This window comes from Halichoerus grypus, chromosome 8 (genome assembly GCF_964656455.1).
Source record: "Halichoerus grypus chromosome 8, mHalGry1.hap1.1, whole genome shotgun sequence".
NCBI lineage: Eukaryota > Metazoa > Chordata > Mammalia > Carnivora > Phocidae > Halichoerus > Halichoerus grypus.
Genome location: NC_135719.1, coordinates 3683287 through 3711112, shown reverse-complemented (window position 1 = coordinate 3711112; position 27826 = coordinate 3683287). Strand labels below are relative to the sequence as shown.

The 27826-nt window shown below is 46.6% G+C and overlaps 1 protein-coding gene across 8 annotated transcripts in view; it reads right to left on the bottom strand.

Annotated features, from left to right (window-relative positions):
* Nucleotides 1-27826, bottom strand: part of BNC1 (basonuclin zinc finger protein 1) — a 163125-nt gene that overhangs the window by 108941 nt on the left and 26358 nt on the right. Inside the window, exon 2 of one of the 8 annotated variants that reach the window (XM_078078815.1) lies at nucleotides 7154-7448. The exons of the other annotated variants lie outside the window; for them this stretch is intronic. The gene's annotated coding sequence lies outside the window, so the exon portion shown is untranslated. The remainder of the gene's footprint in view (nucleotides 1-7153; nucleotides 7449-27826) is intronic. 8 annotated transcript variants of the gene reach the window in all.

The following is a 27826-nucleotide window of genomic DNA, read 5'->3' as shown; positions in this document are numbered from 1 at the left end:
TGCACAATTCACAGCGCTTACCAGAGCACATACCCTCCCCAGTGTCTATCACCCAGTCACCCCATCCCTCCCACCCCACCCCCCACTCCAGCAACCCTCAGTTTGTTTCCTGAGATTAAGAATTCCTCATATCAGTGAGGTCATATGATACATGTCTTTCTCTGTTTGACTTATTTCGCTCAGCATAATACCCTCCAGTTCCATCCACGTCGTTGCAAATGGCAAGATCTCATTCCTTTTGATGGTTGCATAATATTCCATTGATTATATATACAACCTCTTCTTTATCCATTCATCTGTCGATGGACATCTTGGCTCTTTCCACAGTTTGGCTATTGTGGACATTGCTGCTATAAACATCGGGGTGCACGTACCCTTTCGGATCCCTACTTTTGTATCTTTGGGGTAAATACCCAGTAGTGCAATTGCTGGATCATATGGTAGCTCTATTTTCAACTTTTTGAGGAACCTCCATACTGTTTTCCAGAGTGGCTGCACCAGCTCGCATTCCCACCAACAGTGTAGGAGGGTTCCCCTTTCTCCGCATCCCCGCCAACATCTGTCATTTCCTGACTTGTTAATTTTACCCATTCTGACTGGTGTGAGGTGGTATCTCATTGAGGTTTTGATTTGGATTTCCCTGATGCCGAGCGATATTGAGCTCTTTGTCATGTGTCTGTTGGCCATTTGGATGTCTTCTTTGGAAAAATGTCTGTTCATGTCTTCTGCCCATTTCTTGATTGGATTCTTTGTTCTTTGGGTGTTGAGTTTGATAAGTTCTTTATAGATTTTGGATACTAGCCCTTTATCTGATATGTCATTTGCAAATATCTTCTCCCATTCTGTCGGTTGTCTTTTGGTTTTGTTGACTGTTTCCTTTGCTTTGCAAAAGCTTTTTATCTTGATGAAGTCCCAAGAGTTCATTTTTGCCCTTGCTTCCCTTGCCTTTGGCGATGTTTCTAGGAAGAAGTTGCTGCGGCTGAGGTCGAAGAGGTTGCTGCCTGTGTTCTCCTCTAGGATTTTGACGGACTCCTGTCTCACATTGAGGTCTTTCAACCATTTGGAGTCTATTTTTGTGTGTGGTGTAAGGAAATGGTCCAGTTTCATTCTTCTGCATGTGGCTATCCAATTTTCCCAACACCATTTGTTGAAGAGACTGTCTTTTTTCCATTGGACATTCTTTCCTGCTTTGTCGAAGATTAGTTGACCATAGAGTTGAGGGTCCATTTTTGGGCTCTCTGTTCTGTTCCACTGATCTATGTGTCTGTTTTTGTGCCAGTACCATACTGTCTTGATGATGACAGCTTTGTAATAGAGTTGGAAGTCCAGAATTGTGATGCCACCAGCTTTGCTTTTCTTTTTCAACATTTCTCTGGCTATTCGGGGTCTTTTCTGGTTCCATACAAATTTTAGGATTATTTGTTCCATTTCTTTGAAAAAAGTGGATGGTATTTTGATGGGGATTGCATTGAATGTGTAGATTGCTCTAGGTAGCATTGATATCTTCACAATATTTGTTCTTCCAATCCATGAGCATGGAACGTTTTTCCATTTCTTTGTGTCTTCCTCAATTTCTTTCATGAGTATTTTCTAGTTTCCTGAGTACAGATCCGTTGCCTCTTTGGTTAGATTTATTCCTAGGTATCTTATGGTTTTGGGTGCAATTGTAAATGGGATCGACTCCTTAATTTCTCTTTCTTCTGTCTTGTTGTTGGTGTATAGGAATGCCACTGACTTCTGTGCATTGATTTTATATCCTGCCACTTTACTGAATTCCTGTATGAGTTCTAGCAGTTTTGGGGTGGAGTCTTTGGGGTTTTCCACATAAAGTATCATATCATCTGCAAAGAGTGAGAGTTTGACTTCTTCTTTGCCAATTTGGATGCCTTTGATTTCTTTTTGTTGTCTGATTGCTGTGGCTAGGACTTCTAATACTATGTTGAATAGCAGTGGTGATAGTGGACATCCCTGCCGCGTTCCTGACCTTAGGGCGAAAGCTCTCAGTTTTTCCCCATTGAGAATGATATTCTCTGTAGGTTTTTCATAGATGGCTTTTATGATATTGAGGTATGTACCCTCTATGCCTATACTCTGAAGAGTTTTGATCAAGAAAGCATGCTGTACTTTGTCAAATGCTTTTTCTGCATCTATTGAGAGGATCATATGATTCTTGTTCTTTCTTTTGTTAATGTAGTGTATCACGTTGATTGATTTGCGGATGTTGAACCAACCTTGCAGCCCAGGGATAAATCCCACTTGGCCGTGGTGAATAATCCTTTTAATGTACTGTTGGATCCTATTGGCTAGTATTTTGGTGAGAATTTTTGCATCCATGTTCATCAGGGATATTGGTCTGTAGTTCTCCTTTTTGATGGGGTCTTTGTCTGGTTTTGGGATCAAGGTAATGGTGGCCTCATAAAATGAGTTTGGAAGTTTTCCTTCCATTTCTATTTTTTGGAACAGTTTCAGAAGAATAGGTATTAATTCTTCTTTAAATGTTTGGTAGAATTCCCCTGGGAAGCCATCTGGCCCTGGGCTTTTGTGTTTTGGGAGATTTTTGATGACTGCTTCAATTTCCTTAGTGGTTATAGGTCTGTTCAGGTTTTCTATTTCTTCCTGGTTCAGTTTTGGTAGTTGATACATCTCTAGGAATGCATCCATTTCTTCCAGGTTATCTAATTTGCTGGCATAGAGTTGCTCATAATATGTTCTTATAATTGTTTGTATTTCTTTGGTGTTGGTTGTGATCTCTCCTCTTTCATTCATGATTTTGTTGATTTGGGTCATTTCTCTTTTCTTTTTGATAAGTCTGGCCAGGGGTTTATCAACCTTGTTAATTCTTTCAAAGAACCAGCTCCTAGTTTCGTTGATCTGTTCTACTGTTCTTTTAGTTTCTATTTCATTGATTTCTGCTCTGATCTTTATGATTTCTCTTCTCCTGCTGGGTTTAGGCTTTATTTGCTGTTCTTTCTCCAGCTCCTTTAGGTGTAGGGTAAGGTTGTGTACTTGAGACCTTTCTTGCTTCTTGAGAAAGGCTTGTATTGCTATATACTTTCCTCTTAGGACTGCCTTTGCTGCATCCCAAAGATTTTGAATAGTTGTGTTTTCATTTTCATTGGTTTCCATGAATTTTTTTTAATTCTTCTTTAATTTCCTGGTTGACCCATTCATTCCTTAGTAGGATGCTCTTTAGCCTCCATGTATTTGAGTTCTTTCCGATTTTCCTCTTGTGATTGAGTTCTAGTTTCAAAGCATTGTGGTCTGAAAATAGGCAGGGAATGATCCCAATCTTTTGGTACCAGTTGAGACCTGATTTATGACCTAGGATGTGATCGATTCTGGAGAATGTTCCATGGGCACTAGAGAAGAATGTGTATTCTGTTGCTTTGGGATGGAATGTTCTGAATATGTCTGTGAAGTCCATTTGGTCCAGTGTGTCATTTAAAGTCTTTATTTCCTTGTTGATCTTTTGCTTAGATGATCTGTCCATTTCAGTGAGGGGGGTGTTAAAGTCCCCCACTATTATTGTATTGTTGTCGATGTGTTTCTTTGCTTTTGTTATTAATTGCCTTATATAATTGGCTGCTCCATGTTAGGGGCATAGATTTTTACAATTGTTAGATCTTCTTGTTGGATAGACCCTTTAAGTAGGCTATAGTGTCCTTCCTCATCTCTTATTACAGTCTTTGGTTTAAAATCTAATTTGTCTGATATAAGGATTGCCACACCAGCTTTCTTTTGGTGTCCATTAGCATGGTAAATGGTTTTCCACCCCCTCACTTTCAATCTGGGGGTGTCTTTGGGTCTAAAATGAGTCTCTTGCAGACAGCATATCGATGGGTCTTGTTTTTTAATCCAATCTGATAGCCTGTGTCTTTTGATTGGGGCATTTAGCCCATTTACATTCAGGGTAACTATTGAAAGATAGGAATTTAGTGCCATTGTATTGCCTGTAAGGTGACTGTTACTGTATATTGTTTGTGTTCCTTTCTGGTCTATGTTGCTTTTAGGCTCTCTCTTTGCTTAGAGGACCCCTTTCAAGATTTCTTGTAGGGCTGGTTTCGTGTTTGCAAATTCCTTTAGTTTTTGTTTGTCCTGGAAGCTTTTTATCTTTCCTTCAATTTTCAATGACAGCCTAGCTGGATATAGTATTCTTGGCTGCATATTTTTCTCATTTAGTGCTCTGAATATATCATGCCAGTCCTTTCTGGCCTGCCAGGTCTCTGTGGATAGGTCTGTTGCCAATCTAATGTTTCTACCAATGTAGGTTACATATCTCTTCTCCCGAGCGCTTTCAGGATTTTCTCTTTGTCTCTGAGACTCGTAAGTTTTACTATTAGATGTCGGGGTGTTGACCTATTTTTATTGATTTTGAGAGGGGTTCTCTGTGCTTCCTGGATTTTGATGCCTGTTTCCTTCCCCAAATTAGGGAAGTTCTCTGCTATAATTTGCTCCATTATACCTTCTGCCCCTCTCTCTCTTTCTTCTTCTTCTGGGATCCCAATTATTCTAATGTTGTTTCATCTTATGGTATCGCTTATCTCTCGAATTCTGCCCTCGTGATCCAGTAGTTGTTTATCTCTGTTTGTTTCTTTTGATGGTTTCTGACTTGGTTGTTGGGCTTGGGAATGCCTTCCACTCACCAAGGTCACATAAATTGTCACTTGAAGTTTATTTGGTTTTCTTCCTTCTTACTGCACTGCCTTCTCCTTCCCACTCCAATTTATTTATAATTTTGACATGTTACATTAGGCAAAAATCTAACTTTACCTTTTCCCCAAAGAGTCACCCAAGGGCCCCCACCATTGTTTATCCAGTACGCTTTTACTTTCTTATTTGAACTGTCACCTTTATCACACACGAAACAGGTACCAGGTCATATTCCTTGCTAATATCCTGCCTCTGCCCTGCTTTTAACTCTGAGATTTCTGCTCTACAAAACCTCAGTCCTGTATGGATCCATCTTCCCATCTCCCTGCTCCTCCTCTGGCTGCCGGGAGCCGAGTGGGGAATTGCTCCCTTTTGCTGGTTGGTGCTGCTCTGCATTCAGTCAAGGGCCTCAGCTTTGCCTTGCAGTCAGGCCACCTCCCCTTCCCAATCTTATAGAAGCCCTTTCAAACCCCATGCCCATCCTCCTCCAGCCTCGCCAGCAGATAACCTTCCCTCCTTCCAGCTAAAGAATCAATATAACTTCAATCGGATCTTTCTCAGCTTCTATCCACCAACCTTCCCTCTTCAAGGAACAATAATTGCCAACGTTTGCTGAGTCCTTACTCGGTGCCAGGCAGCGTCTTAACCACTACACGTGTGATTTGTCCTCACAACAACTTTGTCAGGTGGGTCCTCTTATTGTCCCCAGATAACAGGAAAAGAAACCGGAAGCCAGGTTATGTAATTTGCCGAAGGTCACACTATGAACAATGGCTGAAAGTAGGATTCGACTCCTGGTGCTGCCTTGAGAGTTCAAGTTCAAGTTCCTGACCACTCCTGCATGTGATTCTTTTCAGTCTTGCTGGGCTTCAACAGATGGGGAGTGTGGATTACCTTGGTTTCAATCTTTGTTCTCTGGTGTGGTAGGAAAATCATCCACTTTTTCATTTATTCAAGGCTCCCATATTCGAGCCCCTTCTGTGTGCTGGCCATGGTGCTGGGGATAAAGAAGGACGCAGAAGCAGACACAGTCTCTGTCCTCCTGAAGCTGATGGTCTATCGGGGCCAACAGACATTGACCAAAGAATCATACCAACAAGCACAAGACCACATCCCCAGTAGATGTCCCAAAGGAAAGGACCGTAGATCTACAAGCATGGACAGTAAAGGCTTGAGCAGTGGGGGTAAGTGTGTGAGGGCAGAGCCTTCCTGAGAAAGTGGCCAGTGAGCCAAAGACCTGAGACCGCAGGTGAAGGGGTAACGTGAGCAAAGCACAGGGACAGGCAAGATCTGGGCACAGGCAGCACACATTCCAGGGTTTTCGGCACGCTTAGTGACATGCTGGGAGAGGTCTCCAGGCAGGCACACACGCAGGACCCCTCCAAGACCCCCACCAGGCAGGCACACATGCAGGACCTCTCCAGGACCCCTGCCTCGAGCCGTGGTCACCAGTGATGACTTGGACCTGCAAGGTGTGGAAAGAAGAGGCCAGCTGCCCGTCAGGTAGCGCCATCGGTGCCTACAGCCCTTGGGCCCCATGACTTGTGGTGCCCCGTAGACTATGCCCAGTGACCTCGTTAGTCCCTAGACTCTCCTGCCTTCCAAAATGTTAACAACTCTTTGTGGAAGAGACATATGATTCTCTGTGGGGGGAGGAGGGATGTGAGGTTACAAAGCAAACTTGGCTTTCACCCGTCCATTGGACAAGGCTGTCCATTCCCTTTTCCTCTTTTCCAGCATAGGCACTTACATCGAAAGGGACACCCCTTGCCTCTCATCCCAGTCCTTCCTCTCTTCATGCAGGGGAGGGGGGCGGCGCTGAGTTATCAGATCAAAAAGAAGCTGACACACACTGGTTCACATGCGGAGGAACTAATCTATCAAAAGCCTGTTGCTTCCCTTTCCTCTCGTCTAGGGCAGGTGCCAGGCTGACATCCTGGGTGAGTATACGTCGATTACTGACCTGAACCTTCCCTGCCTCATCTGCCCCCAACATCTGTCCAGGGGCAACATGGGGGGGCACATTTCTAGCTAGTGCTAGCAAGCCCTTTTGGCCAGGAGTCTAAAGACACATTTTCCAATCAGCTCGTTAATAATAAAGCTGATGGGTTAAACCTCTATCCATCTGTTTCACATGTCTCATATATTTATCAATTGGTTCCATATTTGGGAGAGGGAAAAAAAGGAGTATTATTTATCAACTGCCCTCCCCACCCCAACCCACCTGTAGGACACATATTGAGAGTATTTTCTCCGTTTAAGGTTTTGTGGTCCTAAATCAGCTTCTCTAACCAAACACAGGTGGAGACCTCTTAGAACCCAAGGATCAATGCCCACTCCCTTCCTCCACGGCCCTGTTTGGGACGTAAGGGGGGACCTGAAGGGGAGACCTGGAGACCACGCTTCTAAGTGCCAACATGATGTCTGAAGTATTTCCCAGGGCACGCACGTTTCCAAGCAACAACACACATTACCGCCTACAGAAGGTCTACCCATGACTCACGACGGGGGCTCATCCGTGCCTTGGCAGCCCTCTGTGAACACAAACACTTGGGTGCTGTCACGTGGGGCAGAGTCCAAGCTCATTTTGCCTCGGGACACAGTCTCGGTGCCCTGCCGGGTGTCCTCCCCGCCTGGTTAACCAAAGGCACCACGTGGTCACTCAGGGGACTGAAGGGGAGTGAGGAAAGACCCTTGTCCTTGCCGCCGGTCCTGGGTCACACTTGTTACAGGCCGTCTGGTCCCGTAGCAGAGAGAGGGGCTGGTACTGGAGGCCACCACTCTTCTGGGTACAGCAGCTGCCGGGGAAGAGAATGAGATGTGACCCCCGAACAGAATTCTATGGGAAGGGAATCGGCGCGCGACCCCAGGCTCAGGGGGTGTGGTGGGGGGTACGAGCCGCCGTTCTCCTTCATCAGAGTCACCAGGGAGAGACAGGATCGGTGGCCAGGGGGCAGGGAGAGTACTGAAACCTCGAAAGGGGCTGGGTGACACCACTGTCCTTGGGCCCCTTTGCCAGGCTGCATTTTGGTGAGTTACTGCCTGTGGGAAAGGTGGGGTGGGGTGGAGGGGCTGAAGGTGACTGACAGGGGACAAGGCTGCGTATTTGGGAAAACCCATCCATGTGGAAACGGGTTCTCGGTGATCTTTCAAGGCTCTGTGTTGGCAAAGGTGTGGCAAGGGCAGACCCACAGCAGCAACAGTGGCTGGCATTTTGGAGACCCTAAAAGTAGGCGAAGCATCATGCTAAGCCATTACATTGCAGACAGCTGCCCCTGGGGAACAGGGGAGGGAGATAAGGGGAGAGGCTAAGGTTTAGCTGAAAATGCACTTTGAGGAGGAGAGGGCCTGGCCTCTGCCTAGGGTGCCGGGGGCAGCCTGTCACTAACTCATCAGAAATATCCTAGCACCCAGCATCCGAGGCTTTGTGAAAGAAGAGCTAGCTCTGGGGACTGTCAGGCGGGGATGCGTGATTGGAGGTCACTGGGTGGGGGGCGGGCAGGTGAAGGCATCTACAGAAGCCTGCCAGGCCTGTGCGCCACCATCCCGGGGTCCTGAGCATCTCCTCCACCCTGTGCCCCTCCCACACAGAACCGAGGGCTCTAACCCAAACCCTCATGGAGGCCCACCCACCCCTGTCCTCAGCTTGGGGCAGCTCCCCCATCGGAGAGGAACAGCACCCCTCTCTCGCTCCTGCTTGCAAGTACGGACTTGAGAAGTGCAGTTTACGAAGCCATCTCGACACCTCCCTACCGTGACTGCGGAGGCCTTCTGATAACCCCAGGACTCCCACAGGCCGTGACCTCCTCTTTGTAAGAGAAACAGCGACCCCTCTCTCCTGCCCACGCTCTGGCGGAAATACGATCCAGTGTTTCTGGAATCCTAACAAGCCCACTTAGGTCCACACTCAGGTTCAGGATTCAGCTCATCCTCTCAGCCAGAGAAGGTAACAGAACCACGACCAAGAGGAAATATCCCTGTGGATGCTCATGTCTTTGCTCATTTTTATTTAGTTTTAAAAAGTTATCTTGGACCCCAGAGTTTACATTTTTTCAGTCAGCTGCAGGGCTCTGACATGGACCCTGGTGTGCAAAGCACACACGAGGGGGAGGCTGCCTACAGAAGTGGGAGATCATCTTACGAGATTTAGGGAACAGTAGACCCTAGGCCTTCTGAGGCCTTAATCATCATTTATGGCCGGGATGCTGATATGTCTGAGAGGCAGCAGGGCTGTTGTTGCCAAACAAAACCAAATTTATAAGCAAACAGGACATTGTCAGGACAGTGTCAAATACCGGGCAAATTAAGCATATTGTTAAGTATCGAATATCACAGGCCTTAGCCAAGACGCTCCCTCTTTTTGTCAGCTCCCCAGACCCCATAGAGTCCCTTAAGCAGTATTTGAGGAGGAAGCACTCCTAAACCCATAGAGTCTAGATTTGTCTTTTAGCTTCTTGAGTTTAGAGTTAAATACGTAATTTGTTTGCTCAGCAGTAGTCCCTGATGAGGTTGTTTATCTTGTCTGTGAAATGTTTAGAAGTATGAAACACCCTCAAAAGTCAACTTGACCTGTTTCTCTTCCAGGAAAGGCAGTCCCTCTGTATAAGCTCTGTTCAAGGTTGAGAAACAGAAACCCCAACTGAAAGTAGCTCAAAGAATAAAGGGATTCATTGGCTTTTATAACCTGAAGACCAGAAGCAGTCAGGTGGGCTTCAATAGTCGGGTGGTATGATCCAGCAGTTTAGTGAGGAAATTAAGGATGGTGTTTCTTGCTATCTTTATGCTCTGACTTCATCCTCTCTGAAAGCTTCATCCTAAACCTGGTCTCCCTCGTGATGGCAAAATGGTTGCAGCAGCTCCTGGCTTCACATGTGCACACCATGCCGTTTAGAAGGTCAGAGAGTTTCCTTTCCTAAAGTGCTCTTGGAAAGGTGAATAAGCTCTTTCATTTTTCAGAAGTGCATCACCTTATAGCCCAGAGCACTAAATTGGGTCACAAGCTCATTGGAGAATGCTATGGGCTGACTGGCTCAGGGAATCATAGTGACAAAGGATTTGTGATTGTTCTGGTTGACTTGGACCAAAAAGAACTCAGTCTTCGAGGATTCATAACAGCATGCTGCTACACAGCAGGGTGTGGGTAAGGGACGGGTGTTTCAGACATGACCACGTGGTCTCCCACACTCTCCCTAGCATCCCTGGCATCCCCGGCAAGTTGTCACCCAGCGTTTCATCCCATGGATGGAGAGCACATCACTACTGAGGGAGCTCATGCTGTGGTGGGTCAGCTGTGACAGGTCCCTCGGGACTCTCCTCCCAACTCCACCATCTGAGTCCACATAGCACAAAGCCAGCTTACGCTTTAAGAGATGGCCCTTCTTTCTTCTAAGCAGAGGGGGGGTGAGATACGGATTTTTTAGAGAACAGGAGGAAAATGAGTTAACTATCCTTCTTCCTTCCATGCTTGCATTGGGGCTCTGCCTCAAGAAGGCAACTCTTGGGGCTGTGTCTTATACCAGCACCCATGGCAAAGAGAGGCATATAGAGTCCCCAAAAGAGGATGGAGAGGATCTTTAAGATGTTCGCTTTGGGGTGATCTTTGCAGGTTCCTCATGTCTTGCTTGTGCCTGTGTATGGGACAGAGTCCCTCCCCCAGAGCCAGGTTAGGGTGCCCAGGACTGTGGTATGTTCAGAGACTGTGATTACTCCTGAGGGTCCGGTCTCACCCAGCCTGGTGGGTGCTGCCTCAGGAGGTCTCTGTTATATTCTAATGACTATAATTTCAGCCAAAAAAAAAAAAAGCTACTTCTTGCCCCCACTATCAACCCACTGGCCTAAAAGTCCGCCTTACCCCATATGCTAACACCAAAGACTGCAATTAGGCTGCATGAAAATAATGATATGGGTAAACTTTTATTCCAATCTTGACTCCTCGTTTCTTTTTCATGCCTTATTGCATCAAAAGAAGTTTTCTAAATTAATAACAACGGTAACTACTAGACAGCAAACTCCCCCAGAGCAGACATCACTTTTTCACCAAGCACCTGGGATACACCTGAGAGATTGAACATGCATGTGGACAAGGACGAGACTAAATATAAAAACAGACCTTCGCCTTACATCCTGCAGCAGCCTGCCCAGAAAACCAATCATGTTACCTACAGTCATCAGTCTAGGAAGCTGGCCTGCCTTTATAAGCCGGCCGCGCAGGGGACCAGCTTACTATCTCCAGGAGCAATCCCGGCAGCAAAGCAATCACTCAGGACTTCACTAATAATGAAGAGCTTTCCTAATTTTTGTCTTTGTTTTCCACTTAGGATCAACCAGAGAAAGCCAAATGTGACCCCTAACCAATCACACTGGATGCCCTCCTTCTGGTTAGCCCACCTGCAGCCTCCTCTCCCCCCACTCCCCCCCCCCAACAGCCTCCAGTCAGGGCACATCTGAAGCCTTCCCTTTTTCCCCTAGAAAGCTGGCTCCTGCTCTGCCTGCTTTTGAGTCTCTGCCCGGATGCAGGGGACAGTGACTGACTCCCTTTCTATATCAAGTTCTATATCAAGTTCAGAACAAATAGATTTTGCTTTTGTCACTTGGTTGGACTTAGTTTTTTTTTTCCCCACATAGTAGATGTTCAATAATTGTTGAGTGGAGCAAGAAGAGAATGAAATATATTTTGAGGAACTCTGAATAGATAGAATTTTGCCCAGCTTTACTGAGCTACAATTGACGTAATGTGTAAATTCAAGGTGTGCAGTGTGGTGATTGGATACATGCAAATATAGATAATTTCTATTTGCCAATCACACATCAAGAGAGCTGGAAAAAAAATCCACATTATAAAAAAGAACAAAGGAAGAAAATAGGGAATCTGTCTTGTGTCTTTGCGGAGAGGGACTACTAGGTTTTTGCCACGTGACATAATTTTCTCTTAAAAATGATCAGGCTGTGAAAAGAAAAGAATGTGATGTCTGACTTGCCTGAACCATGATGTTACAATGTGGGTTCTGGTTCAGCAGGTCTGGGGTGGGGCCTGAGATTCTGCATTCTGGGTTTCAAAGGAAGCTGGTGATGCTGGGCTATACCCCATGCTTCAGGCAGTGAGAGTTTCATGATCTGGGAAGTAGCTCCACACACTCATTTCTGTTCCTATCTCTGAAAACCCAGATGGACAGCCCACATCTCAGGTACAGAAACTGCAAGGGATGGCCCAATGTGGAAGCCGATTACTCTAGAAGTTAAAAAAAAAATACAGAAAACAATGTATATTTTGATTCCAACAAAAAGGAAATGATGTTCTCGGGCAGCCTTGCTCTTCAGAAACAAACACTTTTCATCATGCTTTGATTAAAGGTAAAGTACTTTCTTCCTCTAGACCCATCCACGCACAGCTGGGCAAATCTCAGTTTGGAAAATTATTGCCAGTGTTGTGAAATCTCCCTTGCCATGCTGGTTGCACAGGTTGGCTGGAATTCTGTGCGAGGGAGAGAAGGATACTTGGGAAATTACCTTACTTCGCTGAACGTTGCAGACCCTGGGACCAAAACCACCACTAACAAACACCCTTCCAAATCATGACTCATTCCCCCGACCCGTCCTGATCGCTCCTTTTGTCATCTGACTTGCAGACGGGTGTCTGATCTCCTTTGATATACTGTACGTGACATCCCAACAAGCCCTTCTCTTTAATCAAAGGAATCAGACATACGCCACCATCAGAAGTCGGGTGGGGCGAACGCAGAGCAGATGTGTTCCTGCAGGTCGGATGGAGTGAGTGGATTCAGAACATACATTTGGCATAATCTTTAAATTAACCCTAGGATCTAATTTTAAAATAAAACCCCACACCTTTCACAGCAGCAATGAAACAAAAGTCCTGAGGTAACTTTTCATAAATCCACTTAGAAGTATAGCATTAAACCGTGAAAACTCTTAGGCCAGATGGTCTCACCTTTTAAAATATCTAAAGGAAGAACACTTTCACATTCCAACACCAATAGGCATAGGTATCTATGGATTTTAAAGCAGCCTTGCAAATGCAGGCAAATACACTCTGTGCCCATACGTATTCATTATTAAAAATCTTATTGACAGATGTATGTCCACAATAGGATAAAAACAAGTTAGTATTTCCCAACAATTCCCCAGGACTGTTTTCTTTCAAAAGGGGAATAAGTATCCCACAAAGTCTGCACCGACGGGCATGCTCAAGAAGTGCTGGGATGAGATGCAGGTGCTGAGCCAGAGGCTGGACGAATTATCTAGGACGGGCCCTCGAAACTGAGATGTCTGAGATTCTCTGTCTGACACAGTCCCCATTTCCTCCGCTCCAACTCAAGGCTGCTTGCTGCATGTGGCTGAGGAAGGGCCATGCTGGCCATCGGTGTCATTTCTGGAAGGGAGAGACCAATGGAACCGCTTTTCTAGAATTTCTCTCCCTCACCCACAAACAGGCTCCTTGTTTTCATCATTTTCACTTTTGGGAAGCAGAGTGAGAAAACAGAAAGACTCTATTCTTTGCTTAATAGATCTGAATCCTAGCATAGTGACCTTGAGAAAGTTGGCTAGTTGCTCTGAGCTTCTTTTTTCTTTTTTTTTTTAAATAGATTTATTTATTTGAAAGAGAGAATGACTTGGGGGAGGGGCAGAGGGAGAAGCAGACTCCCCGCTGAGCAGGGAGTCTGACGTGGGGCTCCATCCCAGGACCCCGAGATCATGACCTGAAGGCAGACGCGTAACTGACTGAGCCACCCAGGTGCCCTGCTCTGAGCTTCTTTAATCATCTTATTACTTATGCATATATTCAATGTGTATTGAGGTTTGCCTCCATGTCAAGGGTTTACTGTCTGGTGCTAGGTTTGGGGAGTGTGACCGTAACTAAAACACCTCCACCGGCCACCCCCCACCCTGAGGAGCTTGTAATCTAGTGGGGGACATGGAACTCAGCAAGGACATAGCAATGCAAGGTGCTGGTGACAGTAGGGTCAGTATGGGGTTCTAGAGAGCACACAGGAGAAAGCACCCAGCTAGCCTCACCTTCTCTAAAGAGGCAGCTTCTAGTGGCAATGAAGTGTCAGTGTCAGTCGGATAAAGGATGGGGTGCGGCTGACGGAGGGACGTGGGGAGTCCAGGGGATGACACTTTGTCCATTATGGCTACAGCGTGGCATTGGGGAGGGACTATGGAAGGCAGGAAAAAGAAGAAGTGAGAAATGCAGCTTGTAAAACAATCAGGAACTAGAGCACGACCCCTGTAAGCCTCAAGATAAGGACATTGGGGGGTGCCTGGGTGGCTCAGTCGGTTGAGCATCTGACTCTTGATTTTGGCTCGTCATGGTCTCAGGGTCATGGGATAGAGCCCCAGGTCGGGCTCCGTACTGAGCATGGAGGCTGCTTAAGATTCTCTCTCTCCCTCTGCCCTTCTCCCTGCTCATTCTCTCTTTCTAAAAAAGAAAAAGATAAGGACATTGGGCTTGAGGGATCTTGTGGGAAATGACAGGTCTTGAGTCCTCCCTTTCTCCATCCTGCTCCATCCACGTGCATACCCCAGACCCTCCTCCTCCCCGCGCACTGCCCCTCTTCTGGTTGGTGCAAGTGCAAACAAGCCACACCTAGTTCCTTTGGCCCCGGGGCCTAGAGACGATGCTGGTCTGAACTGAAGCAGTGGATGGGCGCGGGAAAAGTGGGTCTACCCTGGATACGACCTTCTAATCCTGAGCCAGGTGCTGTGGATACAAAGAGGAGGAAGAACAGACACAGTTCCTGCTCTAGTGGATGCTGTTGTTCTCCGGAAGAGATCTGAATAAGAAGTCACCTAAACTAACTTGCAACAGGGACGAGCGTTCTGCAGGACCTGCTGGCTGTGGAGGGCAGCTGGGACGGTCCGAGCCTTTCATGGCGGATGTTTTCCCTGTCCAGATGCTCAGGGAATGCTTTCCCAGGAGCAAAGCTAAGAGTGAGTAGCCGTTCCCTGAGCCGGAAAGAGCAGGGCCGTGCGTGTGGGCCTGGGCTGGCAGGGGGCGTCGGGGGGCCTGCCGGGCTCATGGGCCACCTGAATGGGTTTCATCTTCCTCCAAGGAGCCCCGAAAAGTCCTAGCGCGTGTCAGAGGCGCTGATGTGGTGGAGATAGTTGGGTTTTGAAAGTCACACTCTTCCAACCATGTGGAGACCGGATTTGGGGTAGATGGTGGGCAAAGGGGGTGCAGTGAGGAGGCTCTTGATAGGGTTTGGGGGAAGAACCACAGGGCCTTGGCGTAGCGACCTAATGGTGGAGCTGAAGAACATAGATGTTGTCTCTGAGGGAAAATGAGGTAAAATCGACAGAACTTGGTGATGGAGAGAGGCGTCCACAGTGACCCTGGACATGGAGCCCGGTGCCTCTCAGACGTGTTGTCTGAAAAGGGGAACCTGTCCGCCCCCCACCACAGGGGAAGCTGGAGAAGGCTGTCTCCAACCCTGTGGTCAAGTGTTCAGTCAACACTCAGGAAATTCTGTCACTAAAAGGAAGGAGAGAATGGGTGATAGGGGACTATCGGCATTCTCCTCCTGAGAGGCGACCCTGAACCCACAAAACTAAAAAACCACACTCAGCTGCAGTGTGCTCCTCAGAGACCTTGTGGCCTTCCCTGAAGCGTGAGAGCCCCCAAACCCCTCATTGGGGCCGGAGGAGGGCCGCCACACTCCTAGAGAAGACCCCGGACTTCTGAGTCCCCTCATATGACAGCTAGAACTAACTCACGCTGGATTTCTCTAATGAGGGTGGGAAGAAAAAGACTCCACTGGAGAAAACAAATTGAGAAGATGCCAGAGGCATCTCTCATGAAACCTGCTCTGTGTTTTTTGCCATTAATGGCCCCAGGAAGCTGCCGCAGGTGAGGACGGGGAGGCAGCGTGCCCACACTGGCCTGTCGCCTGGGCCTGCAGAGTGACTGTCTTTTGGCCACAAGACATTATTCATTAAGTTGTGTTCAGTGTGAATAGCATTGCATACCAGCTGAAGACACGAAACTGTGCCTTAATATTTTGAGGCAGATGATCATAATAAGAAATATTTCAGGACCCCCCCAAAATACAAGCAACCTCAAGCAAGTGAACCCTCGAAACACTGAACTGATGCATCTTGCAGGACACACATACCACCTTGTACCCTGTGCCTTATTTCATTACCTGTTCTCAGTAATCTGTTTGCATGAATGACAGAGTGAATGGCGCAGGAGTTGAACAGTGTTCTAGAGAGAGAACCACAGAACGCTCAGAGGTTCTGCTTCATACAGAGCATGTCATGGAGTTTTGGTAGAAGAAATGGAAAGAGAAGCAGTTGACTCAGAGGAAAGGTCTTTGCTAAAAGTCACTTAGGATCACAGGCAGATTAGCTGCTGAGCCTATATTCGTTTTTCTTTCCTAAGCAACATCGAGGGGACAAACGTCCACCACACGGAAGCATTTCCATCTTGCAAAATTATTCCAAGAGAAGGAAAAAAAAATGGTTTTCCAGGAGCAAAATGCAATGTAGGTTTCCAAACAATACTTGAACCACAAAACCTCTCTGCAATTAAGAAGTGTCCCGATGATTTTAAAAAAAGAAAACCCATTCAGAATGGAAGGGAGGGGACGGAGATAGGACAATAATCTCCCCGTTATTCTCTACCCGGAAGTCCACTTCCTGTAGCGGCATCAGGAAGAACTGTCGGGTCGGCATGTCCCTGGGACTGAAATCACAAATGAATACAAACTCTTTACGTTCCACTGCTTTGTTTGTAGACAAAATGACACCTGGAGCTTTGGAATGGGGTGGGAGACCCAACCATATCATGCAAAGGCAGCACGCTTTTTCCAGAAGACCACAGTCAATAGTGGGAAATGCCTCCTGGCAGGAAGCTTTTAAATCACCGAGACCATTAGACACAGTGGACGTGACTTGAGCAAACATCTCTTAGAGTCAAAATATGAATGGATAATGGAACCTATGAAATGAGGGATCAATGAGGGATCAATTGCAAACTTGCAATTTGCAAATACAGGGAGAGAGATGCTGGAGGAGACAGCTGAACAGTGGGATTACACCTCACCCAGCCTTTTTTTTAAACAAAAGCCTTGATTTGGGAGAAAACAGATTGGCTATAAAGTGCAGCCGTTATAAAATATTTGAAATCTTTTGTAAGATTTCAGTTCAGGACAGTGTTTCTCAACCAGAGGCACTTTTGCCCCCACGGGGAGGTCTGGCTCTATGTAGAGGCATTTATGGTTGTCACACCTGGGGGGTGGCGGGCTTCTGGTAGAAGCCAGGGATGCTGCTAAACATCCTACAACGGGCAGAACCCTTTCCATTCTCTGCCACAGTGAAGAATTAGCCAGCCCCAAATGTCAACAATGTCAAAGTTGAGAAACCTTGGCGCAGAAGAAAAAAACACATGAAAAATAAAAAAAGGGGCAATACTCCACGATTCCTTGAAATGGGATGTGTGCCCGACAGCATGAAGCTGGACCCTCCTAAGGATGAGGGGGGAAAGCTGTATTCATGCTGTAAAACTTGGAACAAGCAAGAAGACGAGACTTGGGGCCCCGGGCGTGCCCTGCAGTTGGATTATGGAGTTGATCCTGGTCACACTTTGTGTTGCTAGCTGGCTCTGATAAAATCACTTACTTTTGAGAATCTTGAGGACACAGTCAAGGAGTAGAGAAAATGTATTAAGAAAACATAAAGAACGTTGCTGTCAGTCCACGTGGGCCGCCGCCAATCCCTTGGATCCAGGGTCAAAGGCAGATGGGAAGTTCGGAGAGCCGGCCCCTGCACTGTCCAGATTGCAGGACAACGGGCACGTGGGGCCGCGGGGCAGGGATGGCTCCCTGATGGGGTGTCTGGTCCAGGAGCCCCGCCTGGGCCTGTAACAAGCCCACTCTTCCACCGACGGACATCAGGGGGTGTGCTTTTGCTATGCTATATAGCCTTTTTACCGTGTTTTCTGCAGCACAGGAAAGAAACTCATCTGTGCTCACACATCACAGGATAAACCAGGATTGGGAGCTGCCGAGGATTTTGTCTCAATTCAAACATATTTCAAGCTTTCTGATGTCCATGAATAAGCTGATGTCGTTGCTTTCCTTACTCAAAAGTAGTTTATCTTCATTTTCCTGCTGAGCTCAGAAGAAGTATACCACAAGTTTCTAAGTCGGCTCTCACGACGGATTCTGAATTGGTCTCTCTTGAGGTCTTGGATCAACTTCTCTCTTTTTGCTAACTTCTTTTATTCCCTCTCCTTCCCTGGAGCTCACCCAGTGACTGCTGATGCAGGGATATAAAGGGCCAGCCTCCTCATCCAAACATGGGACATCTGCAGAGGGCCATCCAGCTCTAGAGATCCCCATGGAAAGGACTGAGGCCCTTGTCCAGAGAGCACTGCGGTTTGGTTCCTTTGTCTGCCCAATCCTGCTTGCTACCCGCCCCCCCCACACCTTCCAGAGGTGTTGATAGCCCCAGGAAAGGTTCTGCACTTTCCACTCTGTCTCAGATTCTGCTTCCCAAAAAACCCACTGGAGAAGCATGTGTTGGCGCTCATGATTTCTAGCCTCCATCCAGATTCACAGATTTGGACAGCTTTGACCCATCAAAGTTCCCATTTTTCTCTCTCTTTTTTTTTCCCCATGAGTTTTGAGGTATGGGAAAGCAATAAAAATACTTTCATTCTTGATATATTTCAGAAGAATACAGAGTCAGAATAACTAATTCTTAAAGCTTAATTTTGATACAATTTCAAACTTCTAGAAAAGTAGCAAAAACAGTACAAAGAACTTCTGTGTATCCTTTATCCAGATTTATCAATTGTTTGCATATTGCCCCATTGGCTTCTTTATCATTCTCTCTCTGTGTGTACCACATTGATGTGCATACTATTATTTGAACCATTTGAGAATAAGTAACAGACGTTGGCCTCTGCGATAAACTAAATGTTTGTGTCCCCCCCAAATTCATACGTTGACCTAATCCCCAGTGTGATGGCATTTGGGGATGGGAGGTGATTAGGTCATGAGGGTAGCACCCTCATGAATGGCATTAGTGCCCTTATAAAAGAACTCCCAGAGAGTTCCTTGCTCCTTCTGCCATACGAGGACGAAGAGAAAAGACAGCCATCTACGTACCAGGAAGTCCTCACTGGACAGGACTGCTGGTACCTTTCTTGGACCTTCCAGCCCCCAGAACTGTGGGAAATAAATGTCCGTTGTTTATAAGCCACTCACTGTATAGTTTTCTATTGAAGCAGCTCAAACCGATAAGGACGGTCCCCTTATCCCTAAATACCTGAGTGCATATTTCCTAAGGACACGGACATTCTCTTAGAGTCACAGTGTAATGATCATACATTGGGACGTGAACACTGATACAATACTGTCAATCCAGGGTCCGCGTTTGATGTTTTCAATTGTCACAATTCTGTCCTTTATAGCTATTCTTTCCTGCTGCGGAATCCGGTCCAGAATCATTTGTTGCATTTAGTTGTCCTGAATTTGTAGCCTCTTAAATCTGGAAGGGTTCCTCTGTCTTTTTATTTATTTATTTATTTTTGCCTTTTAGGACTCTGATGTTTTTGAAGAGTGCAGGTCAGTCATTTTATAGAATGTCCCCCCATTTGAGTCTGTTTGGTGTTTCCTCATGATTAGATTCAGGTTTTTCATTTTTGGCAGACGTGGAGACAGGAGTGATGTTGTGGTCCTGTCTCTGTGTCATGTTAGGAGGGACATGATGTCAATCTGTCCCAATATTGCTGATGTGGATTTGATCACTTGGTTAAGAAGGTGTCCACCAAGCTTCTTCTCTGCAAAGGTCTAGTTTTTCCTTTTGTAATTAATAAGCAATTTATGGGAGATCCTTTGAGATTATGTAAATATCCGGTTATTCATCAATTCTAGCATTCACTGGTAATCTTAAAGTTATTACTCTTACATTTATTATTTTCTCTCTGTGTAAGGAAGAGCTGTCTGCACATATTTACTTACATCAGAGTGAGATGGTGTCTCACTATGGTTTTAACTCCCACTTCCCTGATGACAAGGGATGATGAACATCTTTTCTTGGGCTTATTGGTCATCTGTGTATCTTCTTTTGCAAAATAACTGTTGAAGTATTTTGCCCGTTTTTAATTCAACTATTTTATCTTTTTATTATAGATTTGTAGGAGTTCTTCATATAGTCTAAATACAAGTTTTCTGGGGGGTCACGTATAGGTATTGTGACTATATTCTTCCAGCCTGTGGTTCTCTTTTTTATTTTCTCAACAGTGTCATTTGATATGCAGTATATCTTGATTTTGACACAATTCAGTTCATCAAACTTTTGTCTACATTTAGTACTTTTTGTGTCCTTTATAAAGAATCATTGCCCATCCTATTTTTAATATCCTAGAAGCTTCATCATCTTACCTTTTATGTTTAAATATATAAATCCATCTCAAATTAATTTTCATGTGTGGTGTGGAGCAGAGGTCAAGGTTCATTTTTTTCCTGCAACTTTGTCCCGTTGTTTCAGTTCCATTTATTGAAAAACTTTCTTTCTCCCCATTGAATCGCCTGGATGCTTGGGCTGAAAATCAATTGTCTTTATATATGTGGGCCTATTACTGGGTTCTAGTCTCTGCCGTTAACCTATTTATTCTTCTACTAATACCACATTCTCTTGATTACTGTAGCTTTATAATAAATTTTGAAATCAGGTAGTGTGTGTCTTTGTTCGTCTTTTTTCAAGATTGCTCTATTCTTGGCCCTTTGCATTTCCACATACAATTTATAATGAACTCATCATTTTTCAACAAAAATCAGTTTTTCAACAAAAATTGTCCTTTGGCATTTGGATTGGAATTAATTTACAGATTCATTTTGGAAAGGATTAGAGTCTTAACAATAATGTGTCTCGCGATGTATGAGCTTGGAGTGGACTTGATTTAGACTGTGACCCCTTGAATTTCTTTCTCACAGTGTACGTGTGCACATACGTATATATGCATATTTGTACATGTTGGATGGCTCTACTCCATGGAAATTTCTTTACTCTTCTTCCCCTGAGCTAAAAACTGTAACTCCAGCTGCCAGCACCTGTCTTCCCGGCTTGGACACGGGGATATTATGTACATATGCTGGTTCTGGAGCAGCAGGAGCGATCAGGAGACAGGCGTGGACTCCTCTGTACTTGCAGGCTTCCCAGGCCACGGCTCCGCTGTATGATGGTCCAATGTAGCACGTGGCACTGGTGGGAAAGGGATGGGTAGATGCGGGGAAAATGCTAACGTTATGGAATTCTGGGGGGGTGGGGAGATAAATTGCATACATTCTGGCTGAAGTGACTGGTTATTTGAGGGAGCTGATAGAAACAGTAACCACCGTAAGCAGATACATCCCCATCTCAGTAGATCTTCCTTGAAGGAGCACGTATCCCATTCAGGGCTAGGCTGTCTTTGGGTCTGAAAGATCAATAGACTTTCACTTTTCAGGGCCAGGCCCTTGTGGGGATTATTTCCCTGTAGCAGAAGATACCAATAATTACATATAACATAATATAAAAACAGCTACTGTTTCTTGGCCATTCATTCCGTGCCAGGCCCAATACTGCCATTTTACATTTCATTTTCACAGCCACCTTTTGGGATAGGCAGTATCAGCTCTATCTTAGAAGATAGAAGAAATTAAGGATTGGAACGGTGAAGTGCAGCCGGGCTCCACGGTGAGCAAACGACCTCCTGTCTCTCGGCACAGCTCAGCACCAACCCACGTTCACTTTGCATCTCATGGTCCTCATGCCCCTGGGACCTCATCATCCTGGGGGAAGCCCCGCTGATGTCTACTTCGCCTTCTTGGCAACTTCTCTTCTCCATAAATCTAGACCAAGGCCAGGGTGAGCTCCTCCATCGGATGCTGTCTCCGCCAGGCCTTAATGAGCCCAGTGGAGATGGAGCACCGTGGCCAGGAGGCCTGGAAGTTAGACTCGGGAAATCCCCGGTGGGGTTCAGACCATTATCACCCAGCCTGGGCTTGCCGCTGGGCTTTTAAGTGCATTAGAGCACTCCGCATTGACCTGATGGGCTGCCCCGTGCCGGCTCGCTTGTCAAATTACCTCTCATTTGTCCAGCTCACCTGATGTTGGGGAAGCATTTTCCTGGCATCGGGAGCTGCCGGTCCGTCCTGAGGGATCTGGGGACTGGGCCTAGCTTTACGGATGGGGAAGCGGAGACCAGGCTGTACTGAGTTAGTGTGTTTTGGGTCTCCTTCAAATGCATAATGTTTGCAATTAGAGTGACTATTTTTTTTTTTCATGTGGCTGGATCTAAAGTTTCAATCTGGCAGTTTAATGAGCCTCTCAGTGAGGCTACGTTTGGGGTATCAGAGTGAGGCAGCAGAGGGAATTGACTGATTATTGAATATGGGCCCTGTAGACCACCCAAAGGAATACCTCTGATTTGGGGGCTGGTGGGCATTATCTGTTATCCGGAGACATGGGCTGGTGGTCTCTAGCTGCAGAGCTGTGCATATCCTCTAACGGAAGTGGTTTACCCGAGGCTGCCCTGGGGTGACAGCAGAAGCAAGACAGATCTGTGGTCTTAGGACTTCACCTTAGATCAACATGACTTCTCTACTTGGTGGGAGGAGGGGCCAGATGGAAGGGAAGGGACCATCCATCCACCCCTCCATCCTTCTATTCTCCTAGCACCTGCAGTAAGCTAGGTTTGGCACCAGACAGACCTTTGTGAAGAGGCTGGTTGGTTGGAGTCCAAAGAAAATGGGTAACCAGGCCGAGTCTCCAGAAGTGGTTCAGGGAAAAAGAATCCCAACCACCAGCAACTGGGCCAAAACCTCAGTCCCCCAAAGCACTAGCAGTGACACTAAAAATAGGCGTCAAAGCAGCTAACCCTCTGAGCTGGATCTCATGTTGAGGTTGAGCCAAGGTTGGTGGAGATGCCTTGTCCTGGGCCGGTCGGCTGGGGGCCGTGATCTTCCTCTCAGTCCTTATGCCCAGTGGAGGGGAGCCTGAGGACCTCCTGCCTCACATGTGTACTCCGGGATGGAGGAGTCAGGCTGAACTTTAGTGTAGAGATACCAGGAGACCAGGAGTGGCAGCGTGGAAGGGCCAAGATTAGGGCAAGAGGTAAGCGTTTGTCAGCAAAGCTTTCCAGATCTATCAAGATGGAAAAATATGGCTCCTGATTGCTGTTCTGGTCTCAAAAATGCCCTTCTAGCTACTTGCACCTAGTTACCAACTCTCTGAAGGCACAAGCCTCTACTTTAGTAAAACTGTAAAAATCTAGGTTTGTAAAAATCATGGTGCAGGGCTCTGAAAATGCTCTTTTTTGAGCACCGACCTACAGATTTTGATTCAGTGGGTCTGGGGCGGGGAGGTGGCTCTGGATGAAGAGCAGCTGAGGAATCTGTATTTTTAACAAGCCAAGGAGATTCAGGGGACGATGGGGGAATCCATGGAGACATTTCTAGAAACACTGCCAAATGCAGAAGGCCAGCATAGCAGCCTCAGTCCAGGACCTCCAAACAGGCTTGTTGCTGCTGCCCCAGGCCTGTTACCCGCATGCCTCACCTCCACCCCGGTTCAGGCTACGGTCCTGCAAAGTCTCAGCCCTGGATCCTCTGACCTAACTCCTTCCCCACCCCCGCCGTCTGCACCTTCACCTGCCCTAGCTGCTCTCCTGGAGCCTGGCCACCTGCTGTGTTGACCCAATCTCAGCCCCCTCCCCTCCCCTCCATCCTAGTGGATGACCAGACCATGTGAGGCTCGGATGCCAGTAGTTACAAGTAAAACCTTGAAACTGAGAAACCTGTAAGAACCAACGATCTGGGAAGATAGGGCTCTTGCACCCAATTTTAAATTGGTGGTAGAATGCAGAAGCCAAAGTTTTGGGATGTTTCTCTGACTTTTTTTTTTCTTTTAGGGAACACAGTTAAATTATGGCACCAAGAGAAGGATAATGACAAAGCACTTGTGATTTTTGTTCCACAAATTGAGGACCCCTAGATTGGGTAGCATCTAAATGAGACGTGCGCGTGTTTACGCTGACTCTACATCTCACGCGAAGAGTTCTCTTCTGGGAGCCCAGAGACAGAGGCAGCCCCAGCGAGAGCTTTAAATCTGTGAAACTTACTGCTTGTCTCTCACTTCCCTCTGAGCGCTATTGTCTTAAATTTCTAGGACTCTGCTCAATTCACCTACAAAGAAAATAAAGGACAACCAAGAAATTACTAGTGTGACAATTAATTCAATGTGTAACCACTGCCAAGAACGTGGATGTTTTCCAAGAGGGTCCAGGGTCCTTCTGAATTCTCGGAGTCCACTGGTCAGTGTCGGCCTCATCTGTCATGCCGTGGCTCTGCTCAGAGCGACATTCTGGAAGGCCAGGAAGTGGGGCGCTGTCCGGGGGATCCCTGGCTGGCTTTCAGTTGGCACGTCAGTGGCAGGAAGCACCTGGGTTGAGAGCGAGCTCTTGACGCCTCTTGAACCAGTCATTCTACACCACCCTCCTGGCCTCCAGTGATTGGTCTACTGATGGAGCCCCCACTCACACTGGACCCATCAGAGCCCTTCCGTGGGGCCCCGAGCCTGCCCGCGCTCACAGCTCCTTCCTATCCTGAAGACAGAAGATGAGACAGAATCTTCTGTGATTCTCTGCGCACAGAGCGACCTCAGGGCTGTATTAGTTTGCTCAGGCTGCCGTACCAACGTACAACAGGCTGGGGCATAAATAGCAGGAATGTATTTTCTCCTGGAAAGTCTTTTCTAGCTGGAAGTCCAAGATCAAGGTACAAGCAGGCTTGGTTTCTTCCGCAGGCTTCTCCTTGCTCTGTAGATGGCCTTGTCTTCTTCCTGTGTCTCCACGTGGTCTAACTTTGGCATGTGCCTTGTCCAAACTTCCTCTTCTTTTTCTTTTTTAAAAAATGTTTAAAAAGATTTTATTTATTTGACAGAGAGAGAGAGTGAGAGAGCACAAACAGGGGGAGTGGCAGGGAGAGGGAGAAGCAAGCTCCCACTGAGCAGAGAGCCCAATGTGAGGCTCGATCCCAGGACCCTGAGATCATGACCTGAGCTGAAGGCAGACGCTTAACTGACTGAGCCACCCAGGCGCCCCTAAACTTTCTCTTCTTAAAAGGACACCAGTCACACTGGAGTAGGGCCCACCCCAATGACTTCATTATAACTTAATTACCTCCTTAAAGAATCTACCTCCCAAAACAGTCAGGTTCAGAGGTACCGGGATTTAGGACTTCAATATAAGAATTTTGGGGACACTATTTGGCTCATAACAAGGGCCTAGTGACAAAGCCTAGCACACAGATTCTTCCCATCTGTACCTACGCCCCAGCCTTTCTCTGGCACTCCAAAGGATCAGTGGTTGCTACAAATGGTATCTTTTTTAAATTAGTATGTTTCTACTTGGGTATTGTTAGTATGTAGAATTTTTAGGGTTTTGCTATATTAGTCATAGAAGGCCACTGTTTGTACTATAAATTGCAAGTGTTTTCCCAGTTTGTCTTTGGATTTCTGCTTTGCTCATTTTAAAAACCATATAATTAGGGAAAATTTACTGCTTCTAAATTTGAGCGATAGTTAAATTCTCTCTTGTGGGAGAGAGAGAAATAGAAAAAGGTGGCAGAGAATGTAGAGAGATGGGTATAGCTGGGGTCTGGGAACACCAGACGGAGGGTAGAGATGTGGCTAAAGCAAGTAAGCCTCTTGGGGCCTCAATTTCCCTTCTCATGGTATTGATGCTCCCCCCCCACCTTCCTATCCCCAAGCCCACACTAATAACCTTTGAAAAAAATAGCCCTAAACTTTCTAGTGCCTGTATGTTTCTATCCAGGAATATATAGGAAATCTGGGGGAAAAAAGCCTCAAAGAAGAATATAGTGAACAACATGTCAAATTTCTTTAGCTTTCCATCCAAGGAAGTGTGGCCCAGAATACAGATCCTACCATGTTGGGGGAGGAGGGGGGTGGGGGCGGGAAATCATTAGCTGTGCTCCTGCCAGCTCTCTGGGACTGTAAGATTCAAGCAAAACTGGCCGAGATGCGCTGTTCTCTGAAGTAGGCTCAGCTCGGGGAAAAATATTGATTCTGGCCTCAGCCATCCCTGTTTCAAAAGTTATTTCATGTTCCAAAGAAGTGATGTAGTTGATGAAAGGAGATGAAAATATCTCTACGCGCGATGACAGTGTCCATGAAATTGTGTCCTTAAAAACAGAGTTTCAGTGACGGTGACTGCCTCCAAAATGTCCCTTGGGAGGGGTCTGGGCGTTTCCCCCCGGAGGCCGCCTCATTTCTAAACCTCCTGCTTAAGAGTCATGCCCTTCAAACGATGTCTGCACCCGACGAGGGTAAAGCCGAATTCTGGGCACCGTCAGGAGGCCCTCGGAGACAGGGAGGTCAGTTCTGCTGTTCCGTAGTGGCCGAGGTGGACGGATGATCAAGTTAACGCGGCTCTGGCCTCCAGGCCCCTCACCTGCTGGGGCCCCGTCCTGGCATCAGCAGGCTCCCCACCCCCAGGACAAAGGAGAGAAAACAGCCACCCCAGCCCACGCCCACCCCGGTGCTGCTGCCCGAGCCCAGCTTCACCCTCTACCTGAGCCCCAGTGCCAGTGACAGCCTGTCCCCGCTAGGAGGCCGCCTCCATGTCCCCCACCTAACACCAAGCAACACCCCGGCCCTCCCTCTGAGATACTGAAGAGACTCGTGTGCAGTTGCAGACGGGGCATTAACACGAGGCTCTAAAGCTGAAGGGATATTTCTAAACTATCAATACTAAAAAAACACATTTCTATTGAGCATGCTCAAAGAAGAATGAATTACTCTTTTTTAGAGAGAGAGAGAACGAGCGCACATGAGTTGGGGGAAGGGCAGAGGGAGAGAGAGAGACTCTTCAACAGACTCCCCACTGAGCCTGGAGCCCAACGCAAGACTTGATCTCATGCCCCCAAGACCATGACCTGAGCCAAAATCGAGAGTCAGACGCTCAGTGGACTGAGCCACCCAGGCGCCCCTGAATTCTTTTCTACTCTCTGTATAGAACATAATATCACAAGATTGGTGTCATCTGCAAGCCCTGATTATGTCAGTGATATTTCCCAAACGTAGACAGTTATCCAGACGGCCACTAAATACCCGCTAAGGAACTCCACCACCTCAGATCTGAATCTGTTCATGAGAAAACTACAAAACTTTCTCAAAATATTACTAATATATAAATGATGGTTCTTAAATATCGTATTTCCAAACAGGATAACATTTTGAAGAGGGGGGACTGAGCGGGTCTTGGAACAGTGGGCAGGTGGTTTTATTATCAACTGTTTTTGACTGCCAGTAAAAATATTTCCTACAGATAATTCACATTGTCAAGACTTTGTTCATGGAGGTTGGAAGATGATGTTATTCACCTTTTAATGCTCTCTGGGTCTCTAAAAGGCCAAGGATGAGAACTATCCCAATTACCTTCTTTCTTCACCAAAAAGAACTTGATTCCAATGCACAGGGATCCGTGTGAATGAATGAATCATGGAGGGAATGAAGCTATTTCTTGCAGGGCATTTTCAAGGCCGGCAAATGAAAATGTTACATAAATTTATTGTCTGTCTGTCCCCACGAGAGACAGACTGTTCAGTGTTCTCTGTTGTGTCTTCAGACAGCACTGACATATAGTAACTACTTAATAAATCTGTATTAAATGAGAAAAACCAAGAAAAACCAAGATCAGTGTATGTGAAGACGCATTCGAAGTGGATGAGGCCAGAAAGGGCAAGAGGAATGGATGGTAGGGTTGTGTTGCGCGATTCATGGATAATGACAAAGACAATGGAATAAGTAATTTTTCTAGATTCTGGCACAGTGCCAAAGTTGTTATTTCTTGCCTCCCAGCTCCCACCCAGTGACCCCTCGAGGGAGCAGGAGCGGGGATCAGAATCTCTGGGATAGACTCAGACTCTGCATCCTCACCTTGGCGAATGAGAGGCCAAGCCTCCCTCCGAGAACAGCTAGAGACACTGGACGGAGTGAGGCCTCAGAGACCCAGAGTGAGTGGTGGAGAATGACTGTGGCCAGATCTTGGAGGTAAAGGAAAACCCAAGTGTGAGCTTAGCATCTGAGGCTATTCTCCCCCCACCCCCAGGGGCAGAAGGAGAGAAGCCGCACTCCTGACAGCCTC